The sequence below is a fragment of the Epinephelus fuscoguttatus genome, linkage group LG9 (assembly GCF_011397635.1).
Source record: "Epinephelus fuscoguttatus linkage group LG9, E.fuscoguttatus.final_Chr_v1".
NCBI classification, from domain to species: domain Eukaryota; kingdom Metazoa; phylum Chordata; class Actinopteri; order Perciformes; family Serranidae; genus Epinephelus; species Epinephelus fuscoguttatus.
The window spans coordinates 6,081,209-6,103,184 of record NC_064760.1 but is presented as its reverse complement, the minus strand read 5'-3'; the positions used below and the strand labels follow the sequence as shown (position 1 = coordinate 6,103,184).

Below are 21,976 nucleotides of genomic sequence, written 5' to 3'. Positions count from 1 at the left end.
TCACCGGAGTTTTCGCTCGATAAAAATCAATATCCATACACACACGCGCATTCAGAAACAGAATAAGAAAGAGCTATCACTGCACAGAAGCATAATAAGTAACATTAACAGTATGTAATAACACACTCTATCTCTCTACCAGCATCTCCCTCTCTCCCTCTGCTCCACACATGCACACACCTCACCTCCTGATGCTTTCCTTATAGGTCAGTTACACAGGATATAGTTTTATACAGTCCGTGGCAGCAACAGTCATGTTTACAACAACAAAGTCACGATATAAACTCAATAATGTCTCAGTGGAAACAAATCTAAGATGTCAATAAAATAAATATTCCTCCTGACATCACAATACTGAGTGAAGAAAGGCACGTTATGTCAACATGAAGAACACAGACATCAGTATCAGTCATTCATCCTGCTCTCTGTCCCTCCTCTACTGAGGACACTCTGTGTCTGCAGGTCGCTGCCTCAGGTGCATCTTCAGATAAAGTGTTAGCCTACATTTAGTTTGTCTAGAACACTTTGCTGTTAGCCTCGCGAGCGCGATGTGCTTGTGTCGACCGCGATCATGAATCATAATAGCGGTGAATGAGAGACTGCGGACAGAGCGGATTGAAATATGGCTTTCTACATGCTGATCACATGTATTGATAAAGTATTGGCTTTTTATTGGCAGAGGTCTTATTGCTCTTACTCACAGTAACAAGCGCAGCTGTTGTCAACTAGAGTGATCTTGAAGTTATATTCCCTTCATCTGCACCGCGGCCTCTCTGCTGATGTCTGACTTAACTCTGTGTGTGTGTGTGTGTGTGTGTGTGTGTGTGTGTGTGTGTGTGTGTGTGTGTGTGTGTGTCCCTCAGCATCAGCCGGCTTCTCTTTTATTGGTTCCTCCAGTTATCACCACTTAGCTTAGTATGAAATGAATGAATTCTCTCCCGGACTTTAACTTTTGACAGAGACAATGATAGTTGCCTAGCAACCAAGATGCATCTGCCGCGCGATAAATGTATCAGTTTATCGGCAAAATCCATGCAATCATTATGACCGCCTGTGGCCGAAATAGGTAGCCTAGAAATCATCACATTTTAATGCCTTTTGTCAGATTTGCTTAAATGACGTTTTAAATAGGCCTAAATAGGACAGGCTAAAGATGTTTTTAGGGAAAGTCAGGAACCAGCAGCACTGTAACTTTTAATTCAATAAAGTTCTTTGACATAGAAATTTGAAAACGGTCAAAATGGCCGTCATGGCGTGCCACACAGCGTTCGCTGATGCTTAGCAACGGTTGCTAAGCTGCAGTCGCTCTGGGAGGGGCTAGCGTATGGGTTATTCGATGACGTCATCTGTGACATCACGATACACATTTTGCGAGTTGGTAAGTAAGAGTCGATTTGAACTCAGACTACAGTTGCAGACTGCACCTTGACTCTTTTAAATTGGGACGTTTGGAAGAAAGAACTCGGCATGACACCATCAACAGAGTCATCTCAGTTGGGAGTGGACCATGTTATTCCATTTGCAAAGAGATTTTTCCAGGAGCTGTCAGAAGTGCAGCGCCAAAAGCTGAGGGATGGGCAACCTGATGAGGCCACCAGAGATATATTGGCGGTGCTGCTCATGGACCTGGTGGTGTACCTGAAGGACTCCTGACTGACTCCCTGACAAATGTGGACAAAAATCAAATGGTCACTGAAGAGAGCGTTGCGTCCACACTGGGCAATGTAGTCCCTGAGGCTTTTGCTCAGGCTCGGCGTCAACGATCAGGAACCAGGTGACAGCTCTGAGACTCTAACCAAGATGATGTCTGAGGAGATTTCCAAGAGCATCAGCTCCTCCACCCGCACCAGCTGGGACATTTGGAGACTGACTGACATGGTGGCACATGCTTGCAGCATGATATCATCATTCATGCGCAACATTAGTTTATGTTGCAGAACAAGACGTGTAGATCTGAAGGCTGATGACGATGACAGCTTCGACTTAACATCTACACCAATAGAGAGCTCGGTGAGAACATCATTCATGGGCAACGCCAGTTTATGTTGCAGAACAAAACGTGTAGATCTGAAGGCTGATGACGATGACAGCTTCGACTTAACATCTACACCGATAGAGAGCTCAGTGAGTACATCATTGAGGCGCAACGTCAGTTTATGTTGCAGAACAAGACGTGTAGATCTGAAGGCTGATGACGATGACAGCTTCGGCTTAACATCTACACCGATAGAGAGCTCAGTGAGTACATCATTGAGGCGCAACGTCAGTTTATGTTGCAGAACAAGACGTGTAGATCTGAAGGCTGATGACGATGACAGCTTCGACTTAACATCTACACCGATAGAGAGCTCGGTGAGTACATCATTCAGGCGCAACGTCAGTTTATGTTGCAGAACAAGGCGTGTAGATCTGAAGGCTGATGACGATGACAGCTTGGCTTAACATCTACACCAAAAGAGAGCTCCAAGCTGTCTTGGCTCTCTCCTGTGCAGATTTTAGTGGGATCAGAGGACAGAGCCACACCAGCACCAGCACTAGAACCAGCAGCACCAGCACTAGAACCAGCAGCACCAGCACTAGAACCAGCACTCGAACCAGCACTCAGTGTACCTGAGGCAGGTGCTCAACCAGTGCTGCATGTAACACCAGACAGGGATTTGAAGACAGAGAAAAACAAAATGTGTGTCCAAATTCTTGTTGAAAAGCTGGTTACGCGGGTCTACAAAAAAGCGAAGGTCAGCATTCACTTGAAAGACCCCCATATCATCATCAACCACCTGTTTGAAAAGATATGGGCCGAAGTCCAGGGGTGATTATGATATCACCCCCGAAACATTTAAAAGTCTGGACAAGACCATTTTCAAGGACCTCTGTAGATTCTGGGGCTGTGCAGAGCTCGTTCTGGTTTCATTATGTCAAGAACAACCAGAAATGGATTATGCAGTCTGCACCTTTGCACGTCACCTTAAGACACCGCAGAGAAACATCATCTGCAGGCTCTTTTCCAGTCGGGGCAGAGTAATCTCCAGGAGGGTCAGTCCCATTTAGGTGACGTATAATGGGCTCTGTGCACCAGCTCCACTACTTCCTGAAAGGAAGTAGGCATGAGTATTTCCTGTCCTATACTATTGGATTAAGTGGTTAATCAGGTGTGCGGCGCACCCAGAGCACACACCTGATTAATCACTTAATCCAATAGTATAGGACAGGAAATACTCAATGCTGCACAGAGCCCATAGGATTCATGTTGAAGTAAAAAATTGGCGTGAGGCTTTTTTTCTTCCAACATGAATTCAATAGAGAGCTCATGTCCTGCCTCCCATCCCATCCAGGTGACCTCCAGGTTACCTTTTGGACACATGTGAGACAGGACTTGAGCTCTCAGGAACACCTTGGGAGTCAGCAGCGCAACCTCACAGGTGAGGGATCGATTTCCGGTCCTGAGCCTTTGTGAGTTTGTGTGTTGTCTACCTGGGTGACGGTTTTCTCCGGTGCTCCGGTTCTCCGTTTTTTTTTTTTTTTTTCAAGCCATGCAGCAAAAGCTAATTGGTTTATTGTTTTTCAATTGGAATACATCAAGTACATCAATTAAAAAAAACAAAATTGGATCTCATCTCTCTTGTCATTATCTGTCATAGCTGTAAATATTCAAGTCAGACTAACCTGTTGATTCAGTTTCACCCAGGTTAAAGGTTTTGTGTAGAAAAAACACAGAAAATGTTTCTTTTATGTGAAAAGCAGTTTCTTTAGCATAAAAGTTTGCTTGTGATACTTAAACTGTTTTTCTGATAATACCCTTTATAGCAAGGTTCTGTTCAAAAGAAAATCATAGACTATATACAAGATTTCAAAATATGAAATCAATTAATTTGTCTCAATGTGTCAGTGATCAGTATTAGTCTGTCTGCTGAGCAGATGTTGTCACCTTTTCCACTACTAAGTCATCCTGTTCTTCACACACGATCTTTGTTTGTCCACCACAAAAGGAACTTTCTGGCACCAACAGCACATGACAGCCACTGTCGGTCTGAACCTAAAGCAAGCAAGTTAGACAGTTTGCCTTCAATTAAAAGCGTAGAAATGGTCATTTAAAATGTGACTGATTTGATTCATCAGCTCGAGACCATTCTTTAAAAATTTATATTTATTTATTGATGTTTTTCCCCAAACACAGAGCAGTCTGCAAAAGAAAACACAGACTTGAAAATTAAAAGAAGTAATAATTCCACAAGATAGGGCCCCCACCACCAGACCAAGGACCATATTAACAGCAATGACATCACATATTTAAAAAATTCAGTTATACATGTCTGCACACATGTGCATGTGCACATATATGAAACATATCTAAGCCACAACAGACTGTGAAGTATTTCCTGTGTAGCACCTTATTCTGATGCCGTATATGAGGAAATGTCGTTCAGCCACGTAATAATAATAATAATCCATTTTATTTATAATGCACTTTACATTCCGGGGAATCTCAAAGTGCTATAAAACAAATGATAAAAACAACAGTGTGGACACATAATGACTGCAAGGCTATGTATCTTGGAAATATAAACGATAATGTCATAGATTATGGTAGATATGTGGCCAAGATATAATCCATCACATGCAAGAAGGCAATAACAAGGAATTAGTACAAGACTGAACCTGTTACAAGAAAACAATGGTTGGATACTAGAGATTTATACTATGGGGAAAAAACATGAAAAAATGTACGAGTAAATATAAGAACTAGATGATTTATGAGTCAGTGGAAAAAACATTTTGACTAACTGACTTTTGAATTTCAAGATCCTATACGCACACACCCTTTTTGTTACAAATGGACATTTGTAGCCATGACTGTTGTATTTCTCACCTTTTTTGCTTACTTTGCTTGAATTTTCTCTTTACCTTTCTGGTAAGTTATTATAATAGCCTACTTGTGGTTGTATACACAAACTAAAACTCAAGAAACATTAAAGTAATTTAAAAAAAAAAAAAAAAAAAGCCGTATGGAGACAGGGTGAGGATCTGCGCTATTCCACAACAAAGCAATAGGCAAGGCAAGGCAAGGCACCATTCATACACAAGGCAATTCAATGTGCTTTACAAGAGCAATACATTAAAATACAACATTAAAGGAACAACAGATGATTAAAAACAAAAGCTAAAAGCAAGAAAAACAGTGCAGAAAATGCATTTAAAAAGCAAAAGCAACAGCAGACAAATATGAAAACAATAGCTACAGATCATCCTAACAATAAGTTACATATCTAGTTCACTGGTAAGATGCAGTAAATAGTAATGTTTTAAGCCCTGATTTAAATGAGTTGACAGTTTCAGCCGACCTCAGATATTCTGGAAGTTTGTTCCACAGGCGGGGAGCATAGAAACTAAAGGCTGCTTCACCTTGTTTGGTTTTGATCCTGGGAACACTGAGTAAACCTGTTCCAGATGATCTGAGGGGTCTGGATGCTTCATAACGTACAAGTATATCAGAGATGTATTTAGGCCCGTCCCGTCTCAAGTGCTCATATAGATTGGTCGTGTTGCGCGGGACGTGGCGACTTTAACTTTTACACAACAGCACGTCTTTCTGTTCAACGTCGCCGTACCTGAATCCAAAGTATCGCCATGTAACAGACGTTTTTGTCGCCACCAACTCAGCCTGTTCATGGTCGAGCTCATGCTCTTCTTCAGCGTCTGTGTTGGTCACTGCTGCACGCACCAGAGGGGTATTCCAGAAAGCGGGTTTAGTGAAAACTCTGAGTATGTTAACCCTGAAATGAGGGAATCTCTGGGTTTTCAGTTCCAGAAAGAGAGGTAAATCAAACTCTGAGTCAATCACCATGGCAACTGAGTCTGTGAACCTAACCTGCTCGCTGACAGGTTTTCTTCAATAAACCCTGCCATTGATGATGGCTTTTTATTGTCGGCTTAACTCAGAGTGAACGTACTCAGAGTTGACTGAACTAACTCAGATCAGCTATTCTGGAACCGGATACTCAAAGTTTCCCATCTCAGGGTAAATCAACTCAGAATTCAGGGTTAGACTCAGAGTTTGTTGAACCTCCTACCTGGAATACCCCGCAGGATAGCTTGTGGGCGTGATGTCAACAAACTCCACACACTACAGGAGAGGCAGTCACCTTCACAGGCACACATGTTAACATTTATTTAGCTTACATTAAATCGCAAATCGCAGCCTTTTATGCGGTTATGTAATCGCACAGCCTGACATCGCGATTACGATTAGATTAATCGTGCAGCACTAAATAAAATTACTGTCACTGTCATGCACTCTAAATTTAGGCCAATCAGAAGAAATAGATAAGTTCAAGGAGGATTGATGGAGCAGGACAACGATTTGAAAAGAGTAGTAATCAAAATAGCCTTTAATGGCAAAAGTGCCACCTTTAAGTGCAAAACACGGATATTTCAGATATGACTGAAAACTTTTTTTTTTCCTTGTATCAGAAATTAGCAGCACTCAGAAAATTGCATTGATGGAACAACAAAACACTTAACAGTATGAAATAGTGAATATGGGCCCAAAATAACAAACAAAACACGAAATAAAATATTAACAAAAAAAGAATAAAGTCCAAAAAGTCAAGTCTTATTTTTTCTTCATGAAAAACTTACAAGGATTTCAAGGCCCCATGGGAACCCTGTGTATAATGTCAGTATATGACAGCTCACATATTTTTGTGCAAGAGAGAAATGCAATTTGTGTAGACACTGCAACACCATTCATACTTTGGTTTTCTGTAAAAGATGCATTGTGTTCAACATTCCCCCATTTCCTTCTAGTTATCAAAGTGTGCATACCCTCTACGTCAATGAGCCAGTCCCTCCAGTGGCCAGCTGCTCTCTCCTCCTCCAAACGCCGAGAGCTCCCTGCCACACTGAATGTGACTTGAAATAGTTTTGTCACTTGCTCTGCTGTCAGCGGAGCAGGGGGGCCTCCAAAAAACAGCAGCCGTAAGGCAGGCTTTACTGAGTGCCTGCAGCACTCCCAGAGCTTCCATGCTCTCCTGAAGCCTTGTAAAGATATAACATAGATTACACAGATTACGACCTGCCAATATAAATGTAGTACCTGTTTTAGTTGTAAAAAAAAAAGAATCTTAAATATATCAAAGCTGTTGATAAAATTATATTTCTATAACTAATTACATGAAAAGATCAAAAACAAAAATCAGGGCTTACTTATTGATAGGGACCCCAACAGTGACAGGCTGGACGCTGCCTCCAACGCAGCTTCTTGGACTTCTCCTGTTGTTGCCGCTTGTTTTATCTGCAATGAGCCTACAATTAGTTTTGGTACAAATAAATAATGTCACAGTTCCATATTCAGTTAATTACTTCAATAGGCACAAAATATACAGTAGTAGGCATCTATTATGTGCTGTAGACATGTATGAATATAGTTGTAAATTGAGAAATGGGTGGAGCTGAGTATATTTTCAAAATTTTCTATGACTATTATTTCCATTAATAATTTCTATGATTGACAATAAAATTGAATTCAAATATCAGTAATATATTTTTTTGATGTTTTTCTTTATTTTTCCACATCTACTAAGCTTTCTCTGCCCATTTACAGGTCCTTTATTTGTCACTGTAGAAAACCTCAAATCCAATGATGGTGTAAACTAATGCTCTCCTAATGGTACTGTAGTAGGAAACTCTGCCATGTGTGGTCAGCATGTGTCCATTTAATACAAACCAGAGGATCGGTAACCTTTGTAATGACAACTGTCTGGGAGTGTATCAAATTTAGTTGGAGTGAGAATGTAAGCGTAATGAGTTATAGAAAATAATATTTGCTAAAGTATAATTTTAAGTACCAATCTATGTTTAAATGTAATTAATTACAATCACATGAGCCTAAAGTTATTTTTACATTACGTCCCTTTTTGTAAAATGTCCTTTTCTTGAAATATAAAAGTGGTATAAATATAAAGTGGTATATGGTAATCAAAATTTTGAATATTGCTTCCAGTAATTTAAAACTTGCCTTCTGGAACTGGTTCCTTAAGTCCTCATCCTCCACCTCCATCAAATCAACAGGGGGAGTCGTTTCCCCTGTCAGCCGGCAGAGCAGTCGCTTTGAAAGCACGTGTGGCCCCACTCCTCCATGAACTACACTCACAGAAATGATGTTTCCAATGACCTTGTAGGTGCCCCTACTAAGTCCTGAAAGTATAAAAGACAATTGAAATTTTGCGGTAGAAAAGGTTAGGCAGCAAAACCACACAACTGTAGACAGAATGTACTGATAACTGCAGGTGTACACTAGTATTACTTGTCTCTGATATTATCACCATTTTGTCGTTTGTAAACATTTGTGTCAGTATGATTTGAAATGATGATGATTGAAATAAAACATAAGGCATTCATGTGTTCTTATGCTTTATTCAGTGTGGGTGGCTGCACGAAATTTTTTTCCATTTTTTATTTGTTTTAATCAGAATTATTTGTAAAGTGTGTGTGCTTGATTAGGTGTTCATTTATAAGTCCTTTAATATAATAATCATTATCAATTATAAGTATTTAATCATATTATTCAATTGCTTTAATGCAGATAAGAAACACCTCAAAATGCAATTCTGCATAATTTCTGTCAATATTTTTGGAAGTTTAATGCTGTAATTGCCCCCACTATCTATGTGTGAGTGTCAATGAAACTGCTGACTGGTCATTTACACACCTATGGAGTCCAGTCCTAGATTTTTAGAGGACGCAGGTCCAACAAAAAAACGGCTGCTTATTAGGGCCTTCATGAGCAGGGTCAAGAACTCCCTGGTTGGTGCCCCGTTGTCCACCGACCCTTCCCCTTGACCACAGGTGTCAATAAACACCACATCAAGCTTCCTTTCCGGGTCGAAGGCCTTCCTCCTAAATGCCCTGAAAGCACTCTCCAGAATGTCAGCCCTCACGACACTGTTTGCTGGAGGTGGCAGTGCTTTAATGTTGAGGTTTCCCACCAGTGTGCATAGCACCTCCCTCAACTCTTGGGACACACTAGAGGGGACACTTGAAGGGACACTGGAAGGGACACCTGAGGGGACACTTGAGGGGAGACTTGAGGGGACACTGGAGGGGAACTTCTAGAAGAGGCAGAAGGGAAAGAGGCCAAATCCTGCAAACAGATAGAGTTAACAAATAATATTATGCATTGTTATGTTGGGTGCACAGCACACACAGTAGGGGTGCTGAAAATAATCATGTAATTGATGCAGTGGCAGACCATAATCAATTATAACAATGATGTAATTCGTCACATACGTGATGGCAAAAGCCTAAATGTTTTGTTGCCATACTCAGGAAGTTCTGTGATTTGTTGCACTGCATGCCATTAATACTGTAAATTGTTAAAGGGTGTCAGCAAATAAATGACATGAATAAAGTACAAATATAAATTCATTAAGATTAACTACGCTTCACTGATCATTACAGACAAATTTAATTTCCTAAACTTACCTGTGTTTCCTCCTCCTCCTCCTCCTCCTCCTCCTCTGTGTGGAGCTCACTTTCTGAAAGCCTTTCAGGTGACTAATAGGGGACATTAGAAGAATAGTACTTGTGAGTGTTTCCCCCTATAACGTTTCCAAGTGCAGAAGTGTTCATTGTTGTTGTTTTTTTTAACATTGTTAACTTACCATGTCCATTGGCTCACTGCTGTCTGTGTCCGTTTCAATTTCACACTATGAAATACAAGAACAATTTTAATACAACAGAAAAACATTAATATTGCAACAACTGAGATTTTTTTTCTAGAAAAAAGGATTACTCACCAACGGACGAACATATAAAGCTGAGCGTCCCAACACTCCGCTTGAACGGATCTCTTTTGGCGTGCTTTCAGTCAGGGGGACCACCACCCTGTGCCTGTTGACTTTGCAGAACTCAAAGTTGTTGTTCCATGATTCAGGATAGATGGCCCTATAAACTGCTGAAAGCCACCTGCATCAAGGTTCCTTTTAACCTTGAAAACTTTCACCTCATCGGCTAAAAAAACAACAACAACAAAACATCAATAAAAAAACAGAAAAAAGAAAACTTTGAACTATTGAGAATTAATATAAGTACATATATATATCAAACTTTACATTTTGTGGTAAAACGTTATTTTCCAAATATGCCGGATTCATGGGTCGCATGACCATTGCATTACACTCACTCTACTCACTCAATTTACTCAAGGGTGTAAATTAAATTTTGATTTGATATAAATATTTCCTTGTGGGTACCAACAAAGTCACAGCCTGGATGCCGAAGATTAGATTAGTGCTGTACATGTTATTCATTTCAAAATGTAATCATTCCACAACAGTCTGAAAGGGTTTACTGTTTCTGATTGAATTTTAATCCAACAATTTTATGTTTTATGTATCCAGGTAATTTAAAAAAACAAAGAAAAGTGGCTATTACAGGCCATGGAAAACACAAATTACATGATCACATAATATTTAAAAATAAACAGAGATTGGTGTTTTACCTTGGCGGCAGTTCAACAGTTTTTGATGGGTTAGCGCATGAGGCAAATCCTCATTGACCAGCTGTTATGTTCCGGGTTACTATAAGGAAAAAAGCAACACAAGATCACACAAGCAAGGACACATTACTACTTTGTGATATAGACCCCATTTCTGAGGTTCTTTTACAAAAACAACATAAAATTAAACAGTGGCATTGTTTTTGGTGTGTGTCACGCTTTATCAATCAAAATCAACATTTCCATAAATTCATGGGGCCAAACTAAAATACAGTTTTTCATTTCATAAATTACAAATTTTCAAATATTACAAGGCTTCCTTAGAGATAATTACATCATTGGTTATGAAGTCATCATGTTTGTCACCAAATTGCCACCTTTTTTGGCTTCACAGATCACACATTAATGCACCATCTTGTGGTCAAATGAAAATACATCCAGCCAAAAAGATAACACCTTCTGTTAAGACCTTAAATTGACAGCCCACAGCAGGGTGGCTGTTTTGCTTCTGGGAGAAGATAGATAACAACACAAAGTAGTGAATGAAAACTGTGTATAGAGTTATACTTTTTCTATGTCACCTATATTTTCTTTGTGTATGTGCAGACTTGTTAATATAACTACTAATATACTTGCAAGGATGTTTTAATTTGTAAATATGTTATGACAAACAATAGGAAATGTTTACTTATGTATGGTTGCTGGAGTGTGTCACCCTTGTGGCGCTGCTACTGTGAAAAAAAAAATGAAAACATGATTGTGTCATGTTAGATAGCCAACTATGTTGAAACTTTGTATGTAACAATACAGGATTCAAGCAAAATAAATGTTCTTCCTCCAAATTAAAGGACAAACAAACTTTGTGGTAAAAATGCAGTATATTCTGTCTGCATATAATAACACTCCAATAATATTAGAGTCAAAAAAACTTTGTTCTTATGTCATTGTTCTCATTTTGAAATCAATGTCATTCTTGCTTTTCAAAAGTAAAGCATCAAAACATGTATTGCACAATCATGTAATAACCGTAAATACCGGTAGGTAATAAAATTTGCACTGCATCAGAGTGGAATTGTGAAAAAAAAAACCCCAAACCATCAGTTCACAAAGACATTGAAATGAAGGCTACAACAAAGGGTGGTTTGTATTGCTTATGTGTATTTTAATAAACACTGTTTGAAGAGATGAAGCAACTACACCAAGGGATCTTGTATGAGGTCTTAAACTTGGGCTCACACAGCAAACCTACACCTTCCCTGCCACAGTGGTCTAAAAAGGGTTATATGATAGTGGCTTACCTGATGTTGCACTGTTGTAAGTGCCTTTCAAGTTGACACAGCGGGATCTTGCTATTGCATCTTTGGCAATCTTCTGTAATCTCCTCCACATTTTCTTCCTATAATGTCATTTACAGAGATGGGTTAGGGTTAGGGCACATGAAAATAATACAGGCAAAAAAATTAACAAATAATTTACTACATATCTTACCTGTTGCACTGCCATATTGAGGGGAGGTCATTCTGCAGAGGGACGATGTAGGCGACAGCCTTCTTCAGTGTGCTGCGATTTTTAATATACTCTGCAGTATAACCACCAGGTGGCATTACTACGTCGATTAATTGTCTGCTCCTGCAGCAACGCATAATTTTAAATCCCCTGCAGTTCTTTAATGGGGGGAAAGTGTTCTCCAGTGTTTGGAGAAACTGCTGTGCTGTGCCTTTGGCATCACAAAATAAGACCTTCCTCGCACCAAGTCCACTGGCCTGGAGGCACATATTTTCCTCCAGGTCAGGGATTTCATGGGTATCTACCCGAGAGCAGCAGAAAAATTTGTGCTGCCAGGGCTGTGTTAATTTGTTTGGCCGCCTTCTCGAACCCTGGTAGGGCTGAAATAGCCTGGTCAAATTTGCGCTGACCAGGTCTGGTCGGGTCATTTGTAAGGTGCCCAAGGTGGGGGGTATGACTTGCTCCATTGTTGCTGTTGCTGCAGCTGTAGCAGGCCCGGCAGTGACAGTCTGTCCGGAATTCGCGGTATTGCGGATCAGCTGGCTCAATTCAGATATGATGTCCCTTGCCCTGTATCATTGTAGAAAAAAAGAAAAACAAATAAATATCTCTTTGGATAAGAGTTCCCGCAATATGAGAAATCAAAACCTTGCTTCTGTGACCTCATACACCGACTTAACATTCTGCTTTTCACAGGCCAGCAACCCAAAAAAATCCAGATGCATATTTACAGATATTATATTTGGTGCAGAGTTTAATGTTTATTTTATATAAGCTTTGGAATAGCTCTCATTTACTGTTGTATCACTTTATATTTAATTTTAGATTAACTTTGAGCCCATATGCTCAAAAAATACATTAAAAACAGCATTTTAACGTTGTATTTTCTGGCAAAGGGTCAACTAGGCTACATATTACCCATATGAATTTTTTTAAGGACAGATGCATTTTTTTTTTTTTTTACATTGCTTGAACATTTCCTCAATTACCCCAATGTGACTACAATAAAAGGACACAAACTCTAAAAGTTTAAAGCTTCGAATCACGCTGCAAAATAAAGTACTTTTTTTTCTTAACAATCGATTACAAAGGCTTAAATGAAAATCTACTGTTTGAATTCAAATATGAGCGGGAAGGAAAAACGCGGCACTATCAATGTAGAACACAGCCCATATAACATAGATAAATGCTCAAAAATAAACGTCTACAGTAAAAAATACATAGTTTAAAATGAGAGTGTTTAGTTACTTAATGCAAAGCCATAATTTACTTGTAGGCCTATATCCTTGTCTTTATAGCCATTTCAGTTATTCAGTTAATGTGTCACTTCAGACATAACGTAAATGTAATGAAGATGAACATCAACTGTACAACACTAAAGACATAACGTAAATGCTTATGTTACTGTATAAAAACTTAGCGTTGATGCTGTTCTGTAGACATGATGGAACACTCCAACAGTGCCCACCAGACTGAGATGGGTTAGTTCGTATCGGTATTCGATTCACGAATCGCCTTGTTGTTTACAACTACTTCCGGTTTCAAAATAAAGTTCTGTGGAAACTTTCATAAAAAACAGTCTGTGATAAACAGTAGGCTATACTATGTTTAATCTGATTATTTCTTATATAGTCAAAATAATCCAGATATTGTGTTTTTTAGAAATCAAATTTAAGATGCACCTGCAGGGCTTGACGCTAACTTTTTTCCCAAGGAGCACATGTGCTCCGAAGTTGAAAGAGCGCACAAAGAACTTTAGGGGCACAATGTAAATTGATCAAATGATGTGTTTTCCGTAATAAACGTGATGCAAATAGACATTTACAAGCAAAATTATTTAATGAATTTTAATTAATTTTGCTTGTAAATGAACAAAAAAAATTATTTAATGAATTTGTATACAAAATGTACAGAAAGGTAAAATTATCAAGTTTTGAAAAAGTATTGCAATTTAATTGTGTTTTTAATGTTGTCTTATATATATTATCTTTGCAATATGATTATGGTATATAATGTTCAGTGTTGGGGGTTGAGAGACATCCTCCACTGGGACCTAGAGATCAATCAATTCAATCAATCAATTTTATTTATAAAGCCCAATATCACAAATCACAATTTGCCTCACAGGGCTTTACAGCATACGACATCCCTCTGTCCTTATGACCCTCACAGCGGATAAGGAAAAACTCCCCAAAAACCCCTTTAACGGGGAAAAAAACGGTAGAAACCTCAGGAAGAGCAACTGAGGAGGGATCCCTCTTCCAGGACGGACAGACGTGCAATAGATATCGTACAGAACAGATCAACATGATAAATTAACAGTAATCCACATGACACAGGAGAGAGAGAGAGAGAGAGATATGCAGGTAATGACAGTATCTTACAAATGGAAGTAATAATATTATAGTTATAGTTCTGGTTACTGCGGTACAATATGTTGAAAGTATGTATTAATACCTGGCAGTATACATGTGTGACAATAATCATATGTGTATAATAACAGAAGAAGTATGACTAATGACTAATGATGGCAGCAGCAGCAGGAGGCATCTGGCGGGACCACGGCAGCAGCACAACCACACACGTCACGCTGTCCAGGCACCGCTGTGATATGAGTTAATCTGAGAGACAGTGGAGCACAAAGGCTCCGGAGAAGAAGCCGAGTTAGTGACATCCAGAATGGCCGGGTTAGCAAGATGCAGTAATGGGATACGAGAGAGAGAGAGAGAGAAGGAGAGAAGGGGCCCGGTGTATTATAGAGGGGTCCTCCGGCAGACTAGGCCTAAGTCAGCCTAACTAAGGGCTGGTACAGGACAAGCCTGAGCCAGCCCTAACTATAAGCTGTTATAAGATGTTCCGATACCATTTTTTCCCTCCCGATACCGATTCTGATACTTGTGCTGTGGGTATCGGCTGATACCTAGTACCGATACCAGTATGTTATAAAAAATACATATATACTACGCCTGCATGACTGTGATATATGATTATCATTGTGGCAAGGCCTGGCTCAGGTTAAACCCTTTGTAAAACATCAATGAAATACAGCAAATGGAAGTCATTTATTTTTAAATTTATTTTTAAATAGAACAGTATAAAAAACAGTAGTGCAACAGCAACTTAACTAAATAAATCTAGGAATAATTATTATTTTTTTAATTAAAGTGCAGCCACAATATTAAATAAAAAAGGCATTTAAATAGAACAGTATAAAAAACAGTAGTGCAACAGCAACTAAACTAAATAAATCTAGGAATAATTTGTTTTTGTTTTTTTTAAATTAAAGTGCAGCCACAATATTAAATAAAAAAAAGGCATTTAAATAGAACAGTATAAAACACAGTAGTGAAACAGCAAGTTAACTAAATAAATCTAGGAATAATTATTAAAAAATTAAAGTGCAGCCACAATATTGTAAAATAAAAAAGGTAGTCCAACAGCAAATTAAATGTTTCCTTTAAAAAAAAACTTATAGTGCAACACCAACCTATAAAGTAAACATTCAAAAAATACAAATCAAAAGAGCAACAGCTACACAGTAAACAAAATACTTTACAACAAGGAGGCTACACATTGCAGTAGCATTTTAGCTCACAATTCCAAGAGCAAAGGCAGATTCTTCTTCAAGAAGATGAGCATTTCTGCTCTCTCTCCTCCTAGCCTGTTCCTTCTTGCATCAACAATGTTGGATGCTGCACTGAACAGTCTCTCACTGTCAACACTGGTACAAGGAGCACAGAGATACTTTGCAGCAGTGGCAGCCAGGGTGGGAAACCGAATTTGGTTGACTCCCCAGTAGTGGAATGGGCTGTCTGAGCGTGGGACCGTTTGCTCTGTCAAATATGTCTGTATTTGAACCTGTGTGCTTGTGCTACTACTTGCCCCATGTTCCTCATCATGCTCCTGCAGGATTTCCTCAAACAGGCCTTTCAAGCTGCTCTTTCTGCTGCTGCTGCTGCTGTCTGGCTGTGCTTCCATACCTGGGGCTTTATGGGGGTTGCCTGGCACTGCCTCTGCTCCCTCAGGTGTGGTCCTGCTGCTCAGTAACGCCTCCATCTTCTCCACCTCTCGGGTCAGAGTATCCTTGGCAAGCTTGATGCTGTCTGCACCTGTGAAGTATCTGAAACAACAATGAAAAATAATAAATAAATGTTTTAATGTGTAAAATAAAAAAAATTAAAAAAAAAATAACTGTTGAATCGTGGGTCTAAAAGAGTGGCAACTGCATACAAGGGCTCATTCTCGATGGTCTTGAATCTTTTCTGGACAGCCTCAAGAAGGGTTGTTTTCATGGTTTTTATACCCGTGTCCTCCTCGTTCTCCCGAGAAAGCAGGCGTTTCAGCACTGTGACCGAGGGGATGACTTCAGCTGCAGATGAGGTGGAGGAGCTCATCTGTCTGGTCAGTTCTTCAAATGGTGCCAGAACAGTGATTATTTTCTCCAGTAAAGCCCACTGGTTAGCTGTAAGGGTCACTGGCAGGTTGTGGTCAGCTCCATATGCTGAAATTGACCGCTTCTGCTCCAGTAAACTCTCGACCATATAGTAGGTACTGTTCCACCTCATTGCTACGTCTTGGTGCAGACGTTTGGTGGGCATTTGGAGATCTTTTTGAAGATCCTCTAGGCGTGTAGTGGCCAGTGGCGAGTGTTTGAAATGCGCGACTATCTTCCTACCATTCGCCAGTGCATCATTCACACTTCTCTGTGACAGTAGCCCTTCATGCACCACCAGCTGGAGATTGTGGGCGAAGCATCCCAAACTTGGTACATCCATCTCGTCCATGGCTTTCTTCATGTTGCTAGCGTTGTCGAGCAAAACAACATGAACGTTGGATTTGGGGATTTTCCACTGTACTAACATCCCCTCAATTGCTTCGGCAATTAATGTGCCAGTATGTGACCCTTGGAACTCTTTTGCGTGCAGCACCGCACTTCGAGGGGTAAATGTTGACTCTCTGTCCACCCAGTGTGACGTTAAACTTAGCAAAGACATGAGGCACACGTCGGAGCTCCAAATGTCCGTGGTAAAGCTGATTGCATGCACGTCTTTCAGCATACACGATATGTGTTCCCTAACTGCCTCGTATAATTTGGGTAGCGAAGTTTCGGAGATATATTTACGACCTGGCAAACAGTACCTTAACAGTACCTCCATTAAGCGGCAAAATCCCACATTTTCCACGACAGACAGGGGTTGGCCATCCAAGACAATAAACTCCAAAATTTTGCCTGTTATCTTTGTTGCTTTTTGGCTGTCTTTGGGGAATTTATCTCGTTGCTGGAAGGCAGTTTGCAGAGTTTGCTGCTGCAGCTCGTCCTTCTTTTTCCCCTTTGCTTTGGTAAATTCGTCGTGCTCTTTAGCGTGACGCGTCTTCAGGTGTTTAATCAAATTGCTGGTATTGAAATTAGCAACACTCGCGCCACCCCTCGAAATTTTGTCTTGGCATATGTTACATGTCGCAGTCTTGCTGGTGGGAGCATCCAGCGTGAAATACTGCCACACCGCCGACATGATGCGCTAAGGCTAGTTAGCTCCTTGTCTAGCAGGTCAGATGATCAATTCTTCTTCACCCCTCAAAAACAGCAGGCTGCAGATGGCAGCACAGCGCAACTGTTTTAAGAGCGGCGAAGAAGAACTGTGTGCTAACGGAGCTAACTGCTAAATAGATTCCTATTTTAATAAATTACGTGGTATCGGATCGGTGCCTGAACTCCAGTACTCGCCAGTACCGATGCCAGCATTTTTGGCAGTATCGGAGACATTTCCGATACTGGTATCGGAATCGGAACAACGCTACTGGGACCCATGGTACAATACCAGTGAAAGTATCATGGTTCTGAGGCAGATGTGCCTTTTGTCATTTATAAAAAGATAAATCACTTTTCTGTAACACATCAATGATATTTCAATGGAATAAATTACTTATTGACTTATTCATACTTCAAAAACAGCATCAATACGTGATTAACATAGGGGGGATCAAAATAAAATAAATAAATAAATGAAATAAAAATCAACCAGCCACCCTCCTCCTCTGACAAGTCCCCTCATAAGTAACGAACAGTCCCTAAATTTTCTCCTCTGATACGCCACATGCCGCCATGGCTCAGCTGTTCAGGTACTTTTGGGCAGTCATGACAACAAGTTATTCACCTGGAGCCGGACTTCATCGCCGCTAAGCCGTTATAATGCGCCGCCATATTTGACAGGAATACGTATTCCTGTCCGTGTCTGTGACCCCCGTTCAACCCACAACTGGCGGGATTCGCCGTTACTGTTTATCGCCACACTGCCGACATTTTACTCTGTCCGTCACCACACGCTGTTTGATTGCGTTATCAAAACACGCCGCTATTATTCGGCCCTGCTTTTCACTTATTCCACCGAATACGAATGTGTTTTTTTGCAATATTCGGCCAAATATATTCGGTGCATCTCTACATAGGAGCCTTCCCCCACTCCCCACTCCCCTCACCGCTGCTCTCCTCACTATACTGGCTGCTGCGCTGTGCAAGTGCACAGATGTCTCAGAGTGGTGGTGCATTTGCAAAAATGTTTTGAAGGATTATTGCAGCAGCGGCGGTAATAATTTAAATGAATGTAGCGGGAACACTGATGTTATTACTATCCTAAAACATTCTCCAGGTCCTCTGAAACTCTGCAGGACTTATTTCCACCCTGCCCAGCAGCGGTACCGTGACAAACGGTCCCTAACTGCAGGGAGAACAGAGAAGGCCTCCCCGGAGGTCCGCCGCTTTTCCCGGTCCGTCTCCTCCACACTTTGACTTATTTCCACCCTGCCGACAGTGGCTTGGAAAACCGCGTCCCACTGGGGAGAGGGAAGGCGGCTGGAGTTCCTCCAACATTTGCGGTTAGATTATCATATTTTTTTATTGACAAAAATATAGGCTGCTTCGGCTGATTTTTTTATGCGCACATGTGCCCCGAAATATTTTTCACAGTTCGCACACATCTATTTTTAGTCGCAAATGCGAGTGAAACGCTCGCACTGTCGAGCCCTGGTAGACATTTTTGGAGGAAACGGCTTTGTCGTTGATTTATATTTAATTAAACAACAATGTAACGCCAGTCTGTCAGCAACTTTATTGCATTACATTAACTGTCAAAATGGGGTATAGGCCTAAACTCGGTCCATATTTAGCGACAAGTTCATAGGAAAATATTTAACTTGTTGATTGGACAGTTGGAGCCTCTCTTCCAGTCTTTGTCAAAAAAAAAAAAAAAAAACACCTCTCATATTTACCATTGAATAGTTTTAACAGTAGGCCTAATGTACCTAAATAAGATATTTTTGAACAATTGAACACAAGAAAGCTGATGCACCTGCTCAAAGGCTTATACATAGCCTATGTAAACTTTACAGTAGGCTAATCTCAGCACATGTAGAGGGTAAGAGTAGTTATTTGAAACCATCAACCAACATATTAACATAATTAATCTAAGATTGTTTTTATTGCTTCAGCATTTCATGTAGCCTATAACATTTATTAAATAGGTCTACATTATTTTGTCTATTGCATGTTTCCACCTGATTCTTTTATACGATATACTTATTAATGGTACACAAAAAAAATAAAATAAAATAAAATATACCGGACTGAAAAAAAAAAAAAAAGAAACACAGCAGGACTCGAACCCGTGACGCTCCAGTAAAAACTGCAATGGCTATTTGTTGCAGAACTCCTACCAAGTGAGCTATTGAAGTAACTTGCAATTTTGCAGTCTGTAAAAAGTACCTTACAGTAGTAAGCTGCACAAAGCACCGTCAGCGCATAGACAAGTCTTTATGTGCTTAACGGTCCCGTGAAAAACGATGAAAAACGATTCATAACTGGACCCAGACAGGACGTGAAAAGTGGACATGTCCGGCCAAAAGAGAACTCCTGGGCACCCTGAGTTAAAACTGGATTTTAAAATGCACTAACCTACCTGTGTTCTTCATGGTATAATGAAAATAAAGTATTAGGTGGGTATCAGGTGTTGATTAAATAGGAAATGAAAACACACAAAATAACAAATTTAATTCTGTTGCCTTTTATTCAACAATTGTCCTCCACCTTTGGTCGACACAGCCAGGTGTCTGGTTTGTGAGCAGGAAGATGACTCCTTACTAATTTATCCTTGATGGTGGGGGCCCTTCTAAAACTGATACCCGGCGGTTCAGGGAATACCTCTCAATGATATCCCAGTTTTTCTTTATAATGTGTTTGATCTGGACAGCTTCTGTGCTGTAGCGAGTGACAAAATAGGGTTTCTGAACTTGTTCCTGTTTAGGTTTAGGCCTGAGCAAATCCCTCCTCTCCAGTGATAAAGCTCTATTATGAGCCTGAGTAAGAAGCTCAGATTTATACCCTCTCTGTGTAAAACGCTGCTGCATGTCCATGGACTGATTTAAAAAATCCTAGTCAGAATCACATATACATCTTAATCCTTGCATTTGTCCATAAGAAATATTCTTAATGAGCAACGGGGGGTGAAAACTGTCTGCATGCAATTCAGTGTTGCGGTCAGTTTTCTTTCTAAAAATGGAGGTGTGCAAGTACCCTTACTCATCTTAAATAAAATACTTATATATATATATTAAGGATTAAGTATTTTTGCATTGTGGTATTGATACTTTTGATCTAAGTAGCCTACTTCTTCCAACACTCAACACTGTAACTACAACAATCATTGAACAATGGCACCATCTAGTGGATAAGATCCGCAATAGAAGTTCCCACAGAAACATTGTTAAATTTGGACATGGACTTTTAAATTTTGCAATTTTGAAAGCAGGGCACAGCTTAGACACACTGTTGAAGACTGACCGTCGAAACCGGTTTGTGTGAGTAACCTGTACCAGTGAGGCATTAAAGATATCAGAAGGAGTGTTGCTGGCTTCTTGCTCTTTTTACACAGCTTAGGCCTAGTCTATTCAGCGCAATTTCCGTGCTGCAACTGCTCAAAAGAAAAACAAAAAGTGAATCCAAAGCATGAGCATAGTACAGGCTATGCACTGTACTCTGTAGTTCCCAATATACACGAAAATAAAGACATGTTAACATATAAAACATGAAAGCTATTGAAAGACTTGAATTCACTCAATTAAGTTGGGGAAAGTCAGGACGTACAAGGGGATCGACGTACTTTTTTTTCTTTCAACTTTATTGAAAGTTGGAACAACAACAAACAATTCAGTCATTCCAGCTCACGTTTCCGTACAATAGAGTTACACATATATGACAGCATAACAAGAGTTAAACAAGACAACAAACATTTAATCGCTAAGTTTGACTATCCAGAATTACCATTATAGATATTTATAACGTCATTTTGACTAGTAGTAATGTCATTGTGACTAGTATGAATTTTAATGTAAGATATCTGTAACGTCATTCTAACTAGTCAAAATCTAATTACAGATATCTTGAATAAGAGTTTTGACTAGCAAAATTATGCTGCAGATATCAGTAATGAATATCCAGTCTAGCGATTAAATGTTAAAACGGCTTGCCATATGTGTTTCAGACATACATAGTAAGCATATATTTTTGTTAGTAATTCTAACATATGCCGTCGTCACGTCGCCGTTGATACACGTTCTTTCAACGCACTCGCCGTGAGGTCGCTGCCGGTCTCTCATCTGCTGTCCCATTCACTCCCATTCAAAAATCCACACAGTCAGGCGGTGACTCCTTCTCCTGGTAATCTTTGCATTGGCACTATCCACCCGCCATACCAGTGCACACAGCTGCGTGTGTTTTACCTCAACAACCAGCTTTCTTAGCTGTACGGCATGTGCTAGCTCAATTAACACATAGACCGTTTTCCCACAGAAATACACAATAGAAGACATTTTCAACCTCAACACACACGTTTATCAGTCTCCGGTTGGTTTTTAAACACTATCACAGAAGCATAACTATACGTAGTGGAGACATAGTCAAGAATAAGCAGGTAATTAGCCGTG

General features: G+C 40.0%; 1 protein-coding gene and 1 long non-coding RNA gene across 2 annotated transcripts in view; one reads left to right on the top strand and one right to left on the bottom strand.

Moving 5' to 3' along the window:
• Positions 1 to 21,976, top strand: part of smu1a (SMU1 DNA replication regulator and spliceosomal factor a) — a 114,268-nt gene that overhangs the window by 25,480 nt on the left and 66,812 nt on the right. The gene's annotated exons all lie outside the window — the stretch shown is intronic.
• LOC125894828 (uncharacterized) overlaps positions 9,941 to 21,976 on the bottom strand; it is a 20,900-nt gene continuing 8,864 nt past the window's right edge. The window contains exons 3-5 of the long non-coding RNA XR_007450117.1: positions 11,184 to 11,226; positions 10,499 to 10,577; positions 9,941 to 10,008 (exon numbers count right to left, since the gene is read on the bottom strand). This is a non-coding gene — a long non-coding RNA (uncharacterized LOC125894828). The remainder of the gene's footprint in view (positions 10,009 to 10,498; positions 10,578 to 11,183; positions 11,227 to 21,976) is intronic.